Genomic DNA, 14,377 nt, shown 5'->3' with positions numbered 1-14,377 from the left:
ATATATATATATATATATATATATATATATATATATATATATATATATATATATATATATATATATATATATATATATATATATATATATATATATATATATATATATATATATATATATAGACATATAATTATATATCTGTCACTCTCTCTATATGTATATATATATATATATATATATATATATATATATAAATATATAAAACTTTATATCTTAATCCTATGTATATTGCAAATGTCTCTGCATCCATCTAAGATGTTATTATTATATTATAATTTATTATTCCCTAAAATGTCTGACAGGAGCTGTCTTATTGATGTGATTGCATTTTTCAGATTGTTCTTTTTCATACGATGTGGTTTGTAACCTCATAATATGAGAAGGAATTAACATCATGCATTCTGGTACTTTATTTTATTTACTTGATGAGGCAGTGGCATAAGTTACTGATTTGGTAGACTCTGGTAATGCTGCCAGCATTTCCTTGTGAATAAATTAAAATGTAAGCTGTGAAAATGTCTTTAATAATATAAGTAAACTATATAGGAACAGGCAATATCTCACAAATAGCACAAAAATAGCTATTGCCCAAACTCATTTGACTCAACTCTTCTATATGCATCACCTGTATATATTAACCTCAAGAAAACTGAGCTGGTAAAACTAGAAGCCTGCTACAATAAAATAGCTAGATATGCAGCAAACTCTACAATGAGATCACACCATTGCTCTGCCCTAAGGAAACTACACTGGTTAGAACTTCCCCATCTCCTACACTTGTCTCAGCTTAACATTGCTTACAAAATCTTCTATCATTCTGCAAAAGCTCCATCATTACATGACTTGCTAGAGCCCTATTCCTGTGGCAGAATGCTGCTGTCAAACAATAAGCCCCTCATACAAATCTCAACAGCACACAATCATTCTGGAGAGTCCACCTACTCTCATTATATTGCTAAGATTTGGAACTCTCTACCTAGTAACATCACATCTAACACTACGTTAACTAAATTTAAACAAACACTAAAAACCCATCTTGCCACTAAATGGCTCTGGTCTTGCTCTGCCCCAGACTAAAAATCGTACAAACTCTTTTTTTTTTCTTAATAGCTCCTTCACCTTTTTTTATTCTACTCTACATACAGCTGTTTCTTAGTTGTAATCTTCCTTCTCTTTTATCTTTACTTTAGACATATTTTCATTCTTTGTTCTGTGTGGAGCTTTTCTCCCCGGACCTCTGTTGAAAATGGACATTCCATCCAGTCAGACTTTCCCGGTAATCAAATGTAAAAATAAAAATAAAATAAAATAATACATTTAAACCATCTTCCAGAGGATCTAACTCAGCTAGCATCACAGAATAATGAACTCCAAATTAAGGAGAAACCAGAGGAGCAGGAAGCATCGAATCAGTTGCCATATGAAGATACTTTGGAGACTTCAGTAAGAAACGAGTATAAAAGTTCAGTTGGAGATGCACAGCAAGGGAAGGAATAGGAAACTGTGGCAACTCTGGTGCAGTCAATATTATGAAGTGATAGGCCAGTGACTTCCCATATGAAAGAGCAACAGATGACACAGGATGAAGCTGAAGAGAATATGGCATAGGAAGATGTTCTGGAACTTTCTGTAGAATGTCCATAAGAAACAGAGAACAAAGAATGTGCCCATAATTTAGTAGAAAATTATGTAAGGGAAGAGTTACTTGATTTAATAGAGATGGACAGATAACATAAGATCGATGAAAAAAAATAGACTACAGAAAGTCAATAAGACCAAAAATGTTAGAAGTTTGATCAAACAAATGAACACAGTAGTCAAGACTGTTCATTGAAATTCATGTTATGAGATATAAAAGAAGTAAGTAAGACATATTACTGTGCAGCTAAATTAAGTCTTACCACAAAAACATAGGGCAATAAGAGAAAGGAAGGGAAGAAATCAAATGCCATCATGGAAATATCTAAAAGAGAAAACTATAAAGGAGTTAAGACAAGAAGTGCCATTGTTAGAAATGCACAGAAGAGGGAACCAATCAACAAAAATACTCAGAAAAAATGGACGTGATATAAATAATGCACAGTATCAGAAGAGATCAGGATCTGTCATATACTATTTCAAATAAACTAAAAATATTAGCATAGGCAAAAATGAAACTTAGAAGATATGTAGATAAATATAAAGGAAAAGTACAAAATGAGCAATTTATTGATGACCCAAAATAGTTTTATAGAGAATTGGGAAACAAGGCAAAAGGAATAGAAACACCAACAAAAAAAGAAGAAATAGACACATTTTGATTAAATATTTATGAAGATCCTGAGGAACATAACAAAGATGCTGAATAGATAGAAGAAGTAAAAGAAAGAATAAGAAGTTCAAAGTACAGGATTTGAAATGGGATGAATTAATGGCCAGAGAAACTGAAACAAAATCAAGAAAATCTCCTAACTGGAAAACCCCAGGCACAGATGCAGTACTTAACTTCTGGTTTAAAGTATTAACATCCTTACATGAGTATTTGGCCATGAGTAAGAACTATTTAAAAGCACACCCTGAACAGGTTCCAACCTGGTTAACAACAATAAAAATGATACTGCTCCTTAAGAGTGAACCTGCAAAATATCCTAGAAACTATACACCAATAACTTGACTTCCGACAATGTATATACTGTATACTGGACTCATACCACTCAATCTCCTAGAGCAGAAAATCTGGACAAAATCATAAATAAAATGAGGACAAAGCTCCCAAAATAGAGAAAAAATTTAAATATTACTCTTGCAAAGTTAAAAAGTTGATAGAGTAACTGTTTTTGCATTAGTATGAAGGGTATGAAGCCTGAAACGTAATTATCTGTTTTTATTTTGTAACTTCAGTGATTAATAATTTGATACTAATTTGCCAGAAAAACACAATTTCATGAAAAATGGACCAAACTATGTGGCAAAAATCTAGCTGTTCTGCAAAAATCTGTACAGTTGAGAGGTATGTCTGGACTTGATGCCAGCAGAGTTCATAGTCATTTAAAAGAAAACTCAATCATGGCAATAGAACAAAGGGGCAACAAAAGAAAGTAATTTAAAACAAAGGATAATTTGTTATTAACTAAAGTCATAATGAAGAATTTCAAAAAGGGGAAGACTCTAAGTATTGCATGGATAGACTACAAAAAGCATTTGACAGACTCCCACATTCATGGACAAAAGAGTGCTAACAAATGTATAAGATACAACCTGCATTGATTAATTACATTACAGTGACCATGAAACAGTGGCAAACCTAAACAAAAAGCTAAGCGATGCACCACACTGTAGAGCTTATCTTAGCGATTTATTCAAAACTGCAATGCGACAAAAACAACAAATAAATAGACAAAAGGACAAGCGCTGTTGTTGGCAGCTCCATACACACCGTTTGTTAATATGGAAGCAAGAAAATTTGCATGTGGACTTGTATCTGGTATAAGCAATCCGCTTATACAGTTGGATCTAAGGAAGAATGAAAACTTGATGAGTGGAACAGTAGAAAAGAACTTTGAATTTGAATCTGTTTTTAAGACTGTGGAAAATGCAGCTTTTCGTTTGAAGAGATTACGGTGGCAGTGCTTCCACATGGAAGCCTGCCTTCACCATCAAGTTATACCTAGAGGACTTAGGGTCAGGTATATGCTGACCTATGGAAATACATTTCCTGATCTTCTTGCGAAGTGGCAAGCAATCAATAAACAAACCAGCTTTAGTTACATGAGGCTGTTGATAGATTTTTTTGAACCACAGGAACAAGAAATCAGTTCCCTAATTGAAATTAAGAAAAAGGAATTAGAACAAATGAACCTCTCTGAAGGTGACTTTATGAAACTAGAAAGTTTACAAGACAAGCTTTTGGCTTACAACAATAGGCTGAGAAGCATCAAGAGCAATAAACTAGCAAGAGATTTTAATGATATAAAAAATGGTCAGTTGTTTGAATGGCCCAGGAATGTCAACTATGTACAACAAGTAGCAATAGGAGAAAAACAAGGAATGATAAAAGAAAAAGACAAAGAGAAAGAAAGAGTAAAAGACAAGCGAATGTTGCCTATATGATAAATAAACCAAAATCACCTGGATCTAAAGAACTTTGTGCCAATGTTCAGTTACATCAAGAAAATGGACCTAATCATTTGAATAAAGTTACCAATGGTAGTGTTTGTCTCCTTGAAGACAATATGATATCTTTGGACTTACCAAGAAATACAGATGAGGTGGTAATAACATCTACTCAAGAACAAGATGAACGACTCTTAGGGGCAATTCCTAAGAAAGGGGCCCCACATGTACCTGTTGTTGAACAACTCCCTTTTTTAATCATAAACAAGACTCCCCAAACAAGAAGGTCATTGAGCAGAGAAAGGAAGAAAAGGAAAATTGGGCAGCCCAGTCTCTAGTTGTGAATTTATCCACAGTCCAACTTACAAATTCTCAAATGAGTCTACTTGAGAAAGGTCTTAGTTTTATACCAGCTACTCTAACTTCGTTTGATGTTTCTTTTAGACCTTAAACTATTTGGTAGGAATTTAACTCTGAAGTATATTTTTGGGAATGATAACAAAATTAAACAAGATGGCAATGAAACCATCTTAAGGAAACCTAGTACTTTCGTTCCCGTTAGCCTACCAGTTGTTGAATCTTTTATACATGTTGTTGAAGAAGAAGTGGCCGAACTGAGGCAGATGCATAAGAATAAACAGTTTTACAATTTAACTAAGGATGAAAGTAAAGCATTGAAAAAACTGAAGGAAAGGAGTGATATAGTCATCAAACCAGCAGACAAAGGAGGTGCAGTGGTAATAATGGATGTTGAAGCCTACTCCCTTTCAATGAGGAAAATGTTGAATGATGAAAATACATATTGTGTTATCAGTAAAAATTAACTGAATATGATGAAGCAAAAATAAGAAATGATTTATATGACCTTCTGATGAATAGGATTATTGATAAAGAGCTTTATGAGCTTTTTGAAGTTGGGCATCCCACTATACCTTCGATCAATGGCTTGCCAAAGATACATAAGACTCTAGTATCACCTCCACTACATCCCATTGTAGCAGGCAGAGGATGGCTGACTGAGCCTATTTTGATGTTTGTTGAGAAAGAGCTCAAGAAGTTGATCCCTAGAGCTCACACAGTTATCAAGGATACAAGAGATTTCCTACAGCGACTGTATGAAGCTATGCATAATGTAAATGACTTTGAGTGCCTATTATTGGTCACCTTGGATGTTAACAGCCTCTTTACATCTATACCCAATGATTATGGGGTGGAAGCAATCAGGAGATTTCTTATGGAAGAAAAAACTAACTCTAGGTTAATTTGTGTTCTTCTTGATATAATTCTCAACAATAATATCTTTATGCATGAAGGAAGGTACTATTGGCAAGGTTGGGGGGTAGCCATGGGCACCCCCTGTGCTAATAGTTATGCGAATCTGGTCCTAGCACAATGGGAGAGGGAATGGATGAGGGATCCAAAGAATCAATGGAACGAAAGTCTCATTCTATGTAATTGTTTTGTTGACGATATTTTTATCGTTTGGCGAGGTGATGGAAAACAACTAAATAGTTTTGTCAGTTTTTTGACAGAGACTACTGATTTTTTAAAGTTTGAATGTAGAAGTTCCAATATTAGAATGGATTTTTTGGATGTTAGTATACATTTGGATCTGAAGGAAGGTATTTCAACAAGCCTTTTTCGTAAACAAATGTGGCGGAACCATATGTTATACTATACCAGTATGCATCCTCGGCATATCTTTAACAACATTATGGAGAATCAGACCATTAGGATTTCCAAACTCTGTACTGATGATAGAGAGTTCATTGAGGAGAGAAACAACCTATTGATGAACTTTGAGCAGAGAGGATATCCAACTAAGAAAGTGAATCTAAATGTAGTAGAAGCTATTGGTTTGAGAAAAAATAAAGGAAAACCTATGTATTCAAATAGAAAGGCAGGAAAGGAGAGCTATCCTGCCAATACAAAAGATATGAACTATATGAGAGTTGGTTTGACCTTTGGTTCTGATCAGAACACTATATGCCAAGTGATTAGGAAGTACTGGCCAGTTCTGACTGCCGATACAAAGATAAAAGATATAGTGGGGTTATGTCCAACTTTTCAGTTTAAAAATAAGAAAAATCTCAAAAGATTATTGTGTTACAATGAAGGAATAGGTCCTTATTCTGGTAGAAGAATGAAGAAAAAAGAGAGCTTCATTGGAACCAAGAAATGTGGGTTTTGTAAGACTTGTTGTGTAATGAACTGTACCAAGTCATTTGCACATCCCAACACAGGGAATGCATTTTATTTTTCTGGTACTGCCAATTGTGACAGTAGAAATGTGATTTATATTGCTACCTGCACAGTATGTACTGCTTTCTATGTAGGGAAAACCAATATGAAAATGAAAGAAAGGATTTCCAAACATCTATCAGATATAAGGACCAAGAAAGAAACCAGTGCGTTATTTACCCATATAAAAGGGAATGAAGGCCATAGCTTTCTCTTTATGGTAATATCCCAGTTAAAATCAAATGAAAGAGAAGGTGATTTAGTTAACTTGACTGAACGTGAAGAATCCAAATGGATTATGAGATTGCGGGCTGACCATCCCCCAGGACTGAATGGGAGTGTACCTATTAAGCCGTTTTTGAAGAACAGAAAAATTGTTCAGTTTACTTCCCAGTCCAGCTAATATTAGTATAGTCCATGGCCTTTTCACCATTTGACTTGTTTTTTGTTCATCATCAATATGTTACATCACATTAGCATTATGTCTTAGTATGTATGGATAAATTATGATATAGGAAATTAAATACAGGTTTTTGTTTTAAGGGAAGACCAGGATCCATGTTGTTTACCAGTTGTAGAAGCGTTTTTACATATATTATTAGCTATTTTTATTATTCTGTCTTCATTCATATCCTTAGCTTTGCTTAAGCCCTTATTCCCAAGGAGCTCTTATGTATGGAATATTTAGATCTTAGCAATTATATCATTATTATGTTTTAGTATACATGTATGAATTATGAAGTAGAAATCTAATATAGGTTTTCGTTTGTAAGCAAAGATTAGGATTCATGTTGTTTACTAGCTGCAGAAGTGATCCATATGTCACTAGCTAATTGTGGTTTTATTTATATTTTAGTTTTGTATAAGCTCTAATTTTATGTCGGTGTCTTTTTTATTAGGGAGCTTTTTTGTAATTTTAGTAATTGTCAGGTTTGTTAGTGTTTCTTTTTATAAGTTATTGTCTATTAAGTGATTTTAGAACACCTTATGTTAGCGTTCCTTTATTAATGGATTTGTGTTTGTTTATTTTATATGTTTTGAATGTTCTAAGTATTGATTTGTTTTATTATATGCATATATGGATGTGTATTTTATATTAAGTGAATTAGTATATTTTTAGGTATTATAATTAACAAAGTACTAAGAATGCCATCGGCAAGTGTTTCTCTATGTTTGCATGGTGCAAACCAATGAATTCTAAGAAGGAGAAGCCTGATTTACATTCTTATTTCTATTCATCAGTTAAAGCCAATGATATTTATGAAGGTAAGGTTTGATTTACATTTTTACCTTTACCTGTTAGCTAAGCTCATTTGAATAATGAAGTATATTGGCTGATGAAGTGCTTATATATGTATTCTTATTGGTTAGAACAAGGCAGTATATTTACATGTCTTTCGTCATTGGTTGGTATATGATTTATATTAAGCTTGTGATGTGATTTTTGAATGTGGATCTGAAGAAGGCTTTAATAGCTGAAAGCGCTTGTCCTTTTGTCTATTTGTTTGTTGTTTTTGTCGCATTGCAGTTTTGAATAAATCACTAAGATAAGCTCTACGGTGTGGTGCATCGCTTATCTTTTTGTTTTCAGTTGTGACTTTGTTGAGCGAGCTTAAACGGAGCATCCTTCCATTTTTTCTGACAGTGGCAAACCACTCTGCAGCTAAGCCATGCTAAAGGACAAATTATTATCCCACAGATAAAATTTAAAAGGGGGATATTCCAGGGTGACTCTTTGCTACCACTGCTCTTTTGTCTTGCTCTTAACCCATTAATCTGTCTACTTAACAGATAAGGTTGTAGGTACAGTTTGGCTCCCAGAAAACAACAACGTGTAAACACTTATCTTCTTTTTGTGGATAATTTAAAACTGCATAGTTCATCAAATGAGGAACTGAAAACCCAACTGCACGTGGTCAAAACTTCCTCGGATGATATAACAATTTCATTTGTTCTTGATAAATATGGAAATGCAATCTTTAAAACAGGAAAGCTGCAGTACCAGGAAAATATCAGTCTGGGAAAGGAATGTGTTATAAAATAATTTGAGCAAGAGCGAATGTATAAATATTTGGGAATTAATGAAGGATCAATAATAAAACATGAACAAATGTGAATAAAACTCAGTAAGGAATATTTTAGAAGACGAAAATTAATACTGAAAACAGACCTGACACCTAGGAATAAAGTCCAAGCTATAAACCAGTTTACTTGGTTGGTTGGGAGGGTGGCCTAATGGTTAACATGTTTGCCTTACAAACACAAGGTACAAGGTTTGAGTCTCACAAGGGATAATTGCCTAGGATTAAAATGGCTCATAAGGGCAGTTAGCTTAGTACTAACCTTTGAATCTTTTCTAACTTACAGTTTTGGGGTGATTAACTGTCCCCAAAAGGTTTTAGATCAGTTGGACAGGAAAACAAGTAAAATGCTTTATGCTAATCAAATGATTTATAAAAATCAATGATATATGCAATATATAGAAGTGATATATACAAGATTATATATTCTGTTCTGAAGGAGGTATGGGCCTCCTCAAAATTGATTACATGTGTAGATCTACGATTGTAGGATTGCATACATATCTGCTGACCTAACAAGATCCAAACAAATTGAAAGTTTTAAAACATGAGCAGAACACGTCTAAGATGACTTCCCTGCTTATTTTAGCAAATGATATCAGTGTCAAGTATGAATGGATATTAAACCAGACGTAGTTAAAAAAATCAGGCAGCAACTGAATTTGCCAAAAAAAAAAAAAAAGAAATAATATAAGGTGAAGTACCAGATGAGAAGGCAAGAAATGTGGAAAATGCAGAATTATAGTTGCAAGTGCAGAAAACTCCTGGAACAACCTCATATCAATCAGGGTCTAACATGGGAATGGTTAAAGAGAGGTAAATTGAAACCAAAAGATGGAAGGTTAATATTGGCAGCCCAGGATAGTGGACTATGTACACATTGGTTTACAAAATCCATTGAACATGTTGGATAAACAGACAAATGCAGCATTTTGTAAAACAGAATTGGAAACAGTCTCACATCTTGTTGCTAGGTGTGATGCACTAATGGCAGAAGGCCTGTATAATGAAAGGCATAATGATGTGGCTAGACTGTTGCAATGGGGCTTGTGCAAACATTATAATATTGAAGTAACTGAGAAGCACTGGAAACATGAGCCACAAAGCATTATAGAAAATGATGAAGTTTATATCACATGGGATCACCCATAATGGTTCAAAAACAGATGTGAGAAAAACAATTTTAGTAGTCCATGAAAATGTCTGTGTAACCTTTTTTTACTTTTTGGTTTTGGATGTTAGTTGGAATATTTTTCAGACACCTTAATAGTAATGACATCAGCTGGGTGTAAAGAACCTGTGTTGCTGAAGTATAGCAAAGCAGTCCACTTATGTTGTGCTGTGCTGACGAGGTTATAAGAAGACTGAAACATGCATGTCTACAGCTAGTGGAGTTTTTCTTTCTTGGCCTGAATGTATCCACAAAGACTTAAAAAGAAAAAGTAAAAAGCCATTGACATTCAGAAGCCATATAGTTGAAACACTTGATGTCCTTAAGGGTCATTCGCATATATCCCACTGGACTCTATTACAGGAGGTTTAATGTATCACACAGTGAAAACTCTAGCTTGGCTAGATTTTTCTTGTAGTTTTTACTAACTAGTTTGTCTGTGTGACCTTTTCTTTTGGTTTTGGATGTTAGATGGGATATTTTTCTTGTAGTTTTTATTAATTAGTATATGAAAAGAAGACAAAAGTGGTATTGATTATTGAAATTGCTACACCCAGTGATTACAGTGTCTTACATCAGAGAGACACAAAGTCCTAAAATACCAGGATTTACAGGCAGAAATGAAGGTAATGTGGAAGAAGGATACCCAGACAGTTCCAACACTAGTAGTAGCAATGGATCTCATAAAAAAGAATTTACAGTCGTATTTACATATGTAACCAGTACATGTAACTCTGTATGAATTACAGGAATCAACTCTAGGTAGATTGTGGGTGCTGCGAAGAGCACTTTTGGATAACATCAGAGTCTGAGACAATACTAATTTCATGAACTTTAATCATAATTTTGCACAGATGGGGTCCATCCACATCATAGTACTAGAAACCCAAAAGTCTTGAAGAAATTAAACTACAAGAACAGATGACAACTTGGTTAAAAATAGGGAAAACATATTCTTTCTTAAGAGCAAACCTGCAAGCTATCCTGAGAACTATAGACCGATAATTTGCTTTCCAACAGTATATAAACTGCATACTGGGACTGATGTAGGCAGAATTTATAGTTGCTTAGATAAAAAAATTCAGTCATGGCAACAGAACAGAAAGGTAACCTATTACTAAACAAAACCATAACAGAAGCTGAAAAATAGGGTGGAACCTAAATATGGCATAGATAGATTGCAAAAGGGCATTTGAGAGCATTCTGGAAATCATTATTCCCAAGAATAAAAATCATAAAGTGGACATTCCACAGCGATTCTTTGTCACCACTGCTGTTTTGTGTTGTTCTTACTCTACTGAAGGTGTTTACTTAAACTGGGCTATGGCTACATCTTATTTTCCCGAAACAAACCTTGCCCAGTGACATCTCATCCTCTTTTTAATTAAGAAAGCTGCCTTGACATGGAGGTAAAATTTTTATGTTTTAACTGACAGCTTTGGTGTGGTTGAATACCCCAAAAACTCTGGATCAGTTGGACAAGAGAACAAAAAATACATTTTACTCACCAAATGATATATTAAAACCAATGCATGGCAAGACTATATATAGTTCTGTATGAAGGTGGTAAGAACCTCCTAGAAAGTGATAATATGTATAGGTCTACAATCATGGGACTATTTAATATTCATTTTGAGATCATCAGAACCAAATATAGTGAAAGTTCTAGGCTATGAAGAAAACAGCCTTCTAGCTCATCAGTGGGAGTGGTAAGTACTAGGTAACCTGTCTACCACATAAGGAGTGGTTCTAGCCCAGAAATTGTAGTTATTGGCCATTTGGGCAATCTCTTCCATCTCTCTGAACTTTCTGATTTGAAAGCCTGCATTTGCACTTGTTTCTGTCCTGTAACTCGTCTAGTGCAGATACATATTCTTAGTTTTAGCACTTAAATTTGCTTATTCATGCACAGCACTTGTTCAGTACCTGTAAGCACTAAATATGCTACTAATTACTATAGCACTCAATCTTCCTCATTACCTAGAGGAAAACAGTTTTTGTACTTACTTTTCTCACTTGCTTAGAGAAAAATAGCTCTTGTACTCACTTTCCTCACTTATCTAGAGCAAAATAGTTTTTTTATTCAGGCATGTCCAAGGATCAGCACCCAGTGTTCTATCCTGTCTATCTGATGAATCTAGGCATCTTGAGGCAATGTAGAAATTGCCTCATGTACACAGAGAGCCCTCTCCTCCTACCACCCAACACTACAATCTGTGAGAGATGCACTTATCTAGCCAAACTGGAGGTAAAGCTCTCTCCAACCAAGACTGAATTTGACAGTCATGAGGAGAACGTAAACATTTGCACCACACCACACTCATCACATAGTCTCACTAAATCTACACCACCAAAATCCACACATAGTAACACAAAAACATTCGGGGAGGCTCTCAATAATAATCTGTCTAAGCAACAGAGACCTCCAAAGCAGAAACACAAGCAACCTCCATTCCCAACAGAACCCAAATGACACATAGCCCACAGACTCAGTGTGCCACTCAACCACAGCCAATAAGGCAAAACAATGTACCCAACACACTAGTCATAGGCAACTCTATAGTCAGGCACACTGATGTCCCACTCACCAGGCTAAACAAGGAGAAGGTTACTGTCAGCTGCCTGTCGGGTGCCAGGATCCATCACATAACTCACGCACTCAGGTCACTCCACAACAAGTACAAATATGACTCTGTCATTGTCCATGTTGGTGTGAATGACCTGGGACGTACCTCCCTGGACTACATGAAAAGAGACATGGAAGAGCTCTCCGATCTTGTAGCCCAGGCAGGTATGACCCTAGCCCTAAGTAGCATTCTGCCATCGCCCAGAATAATACTGCAGTACAAGGACAAAATGATTGACTTCAACAATTGGCTAAGCTTCTGGTGTCATTCTAAGGGGATCCAGTATCTGTCTGCTTTGGATGACATGGTCGACAGACCGCGATGCTTTGCCACAGATGGCCTGCACCTGTCACCCCTGGGATTCTGGATACTAGCTAAGGCTCTTGCTGCCCCTATAGTGCCTTTTTTAGGCATGGTTCAAATAACAAATTCACCACCATAACAGGAACAGGCAAGCAAAAACTGAGGGTAATGCTACTCAATGCTGGAAGTCTAAATCTCAAAATGCACTCATTCGAGGCACTCCTTAAAATGGAGAATATTGATATCTGTGCAGTGACTGAGACCTGGCTCAAGGTACCAGAGAGCACCCCTGCACTACCAGGCTATAACTCATACCACACTTTTTGACCATGTAACCTGGACCGAAACACCAAAGGCGGAGGTGTGTCCATATTTATTAAGGATATCCACACCTCCAGGCTAGTTGCTCAGCATAATGCATCCGAGGTTATCCAAGTGCAACTAACTCTGGGCAAAATTACAATCCAAATTGTAGCTTGCTACAGATCCCCCACCATGACCCAGGATTCCCACTCCTCTTTTCTTGATGTACTGGAAAATATTAGGGTTCAACCAAACACCCTAATAATGGGCGACTTCAACTACCCCACCATTAACTGGGAAAACTACTCATGTACCAACTCCTTAGCTCAACTCTTTCTGGAATTCATAAACTCCAATGCCCTGGATTCACTTATCCACACCCCCACCAGGGGCAACAATATCCTAGACCTAGTCATTACCAACATGAGTGACCGGTGTTCCACACCTGAAGTCAACTCCTCGTTGGTCTGATCAAACCATAAGCTAATCATCCCTGATATCCACATCCTGCCCCCACCCCACATTAAGAAAACCACAGTAAAAAATATCTCCAAAGCCAACTTCATGCTTCTTAAGACAGAAGTGGTGAACTTCATGACACCCATGCAGATGGCCAATACAGTTACAACTGCTGAATCCTACACAAATGCACTCTATAAGCACTTATACGAGTGCATGCATTGTGCTATCCCAAACAGAACCAAGATGCTATCCTCCAAAAAAGGAAGCCAATCTGGTGGTCCCATGCCATAAACAAACTGTACAACAGAAGGAAGAAACTGTTGCAAAAGAGAGTAAAATCCCATGAGTGGAGGAGCTCCCTGGTCAGCCTCAGTAAGAAGGTGAGATCCCTTATAAGATCCTCCAACGCTAGCTACGAAAACAAAATCACCATTAATTCCAAGGACAACCACAAAGCATTCTATAGCTATGTCAAGAATTTCGATGGCAACACCCAGATCTGCTCTGAGTTATTGCACAAAGGCAAGAAAATTACAGAATCAAGTGATATTGCCAACATCCTGGTAGATAGGTTCAGTGCTAACTGTATCCCCCTCTCACCCCCTAAAGGGCCCATATCTATACAAGAAGAATGCAGAGTCCCTGTTAATCACAACTATGCAGGTAAATGCTGCACTCTCTAAAGCCAAAAACACAGCATCCATGGGACTGGACAACATCCCAGGCTGCATTTTACATGAACTTCAGAACGAATTGGCTCCCCACTTAAGCACCATGTTCAATAATAGCCTTGCATCAGGCTTTGTGCCCACTGAATGGTGTACAGCAACAGTTATCCCACTCCACAAAGGGGGAGCCACCACTGATCCTGGGAACTATCGACCTATTAGCCTGACAAGCCTGGTCTGCAAGGTCATGGAATGTATCATCATGGAACTCATAAACAAAGACATTGGTAACCTCCAAACTCTGGATCCCACCCAGTTTGGGTTTGTGAAAGGCAGATCATGCCTCCTGAACCTGATAAACTTCTTTGAGGCAGTCACCAAACCCGTAGATGAGGGTAAGGTGTTCACACAGCCTATCTTGACCTCACC

This window comes from Protopterus annectens, chromosome 4.part0 (assembly GCF_019279795.1).
Source record: "Protopterus annectens isolate FY-2018-M chromosome 4.part0, PAN1.0, whole genome shotgun sequence".
In the NCBI taxonomy this organism is placed as follows: Eukaryota; Metazoa; Chordata; order Ceratodontiformes; family Protopteridae; genus Protopterus; species Protopterus annectens.
The sequence above is the reverse complement of the archived record's forward strand: the minus strand, read 5'-3'. Positions refer to the sequence as shown.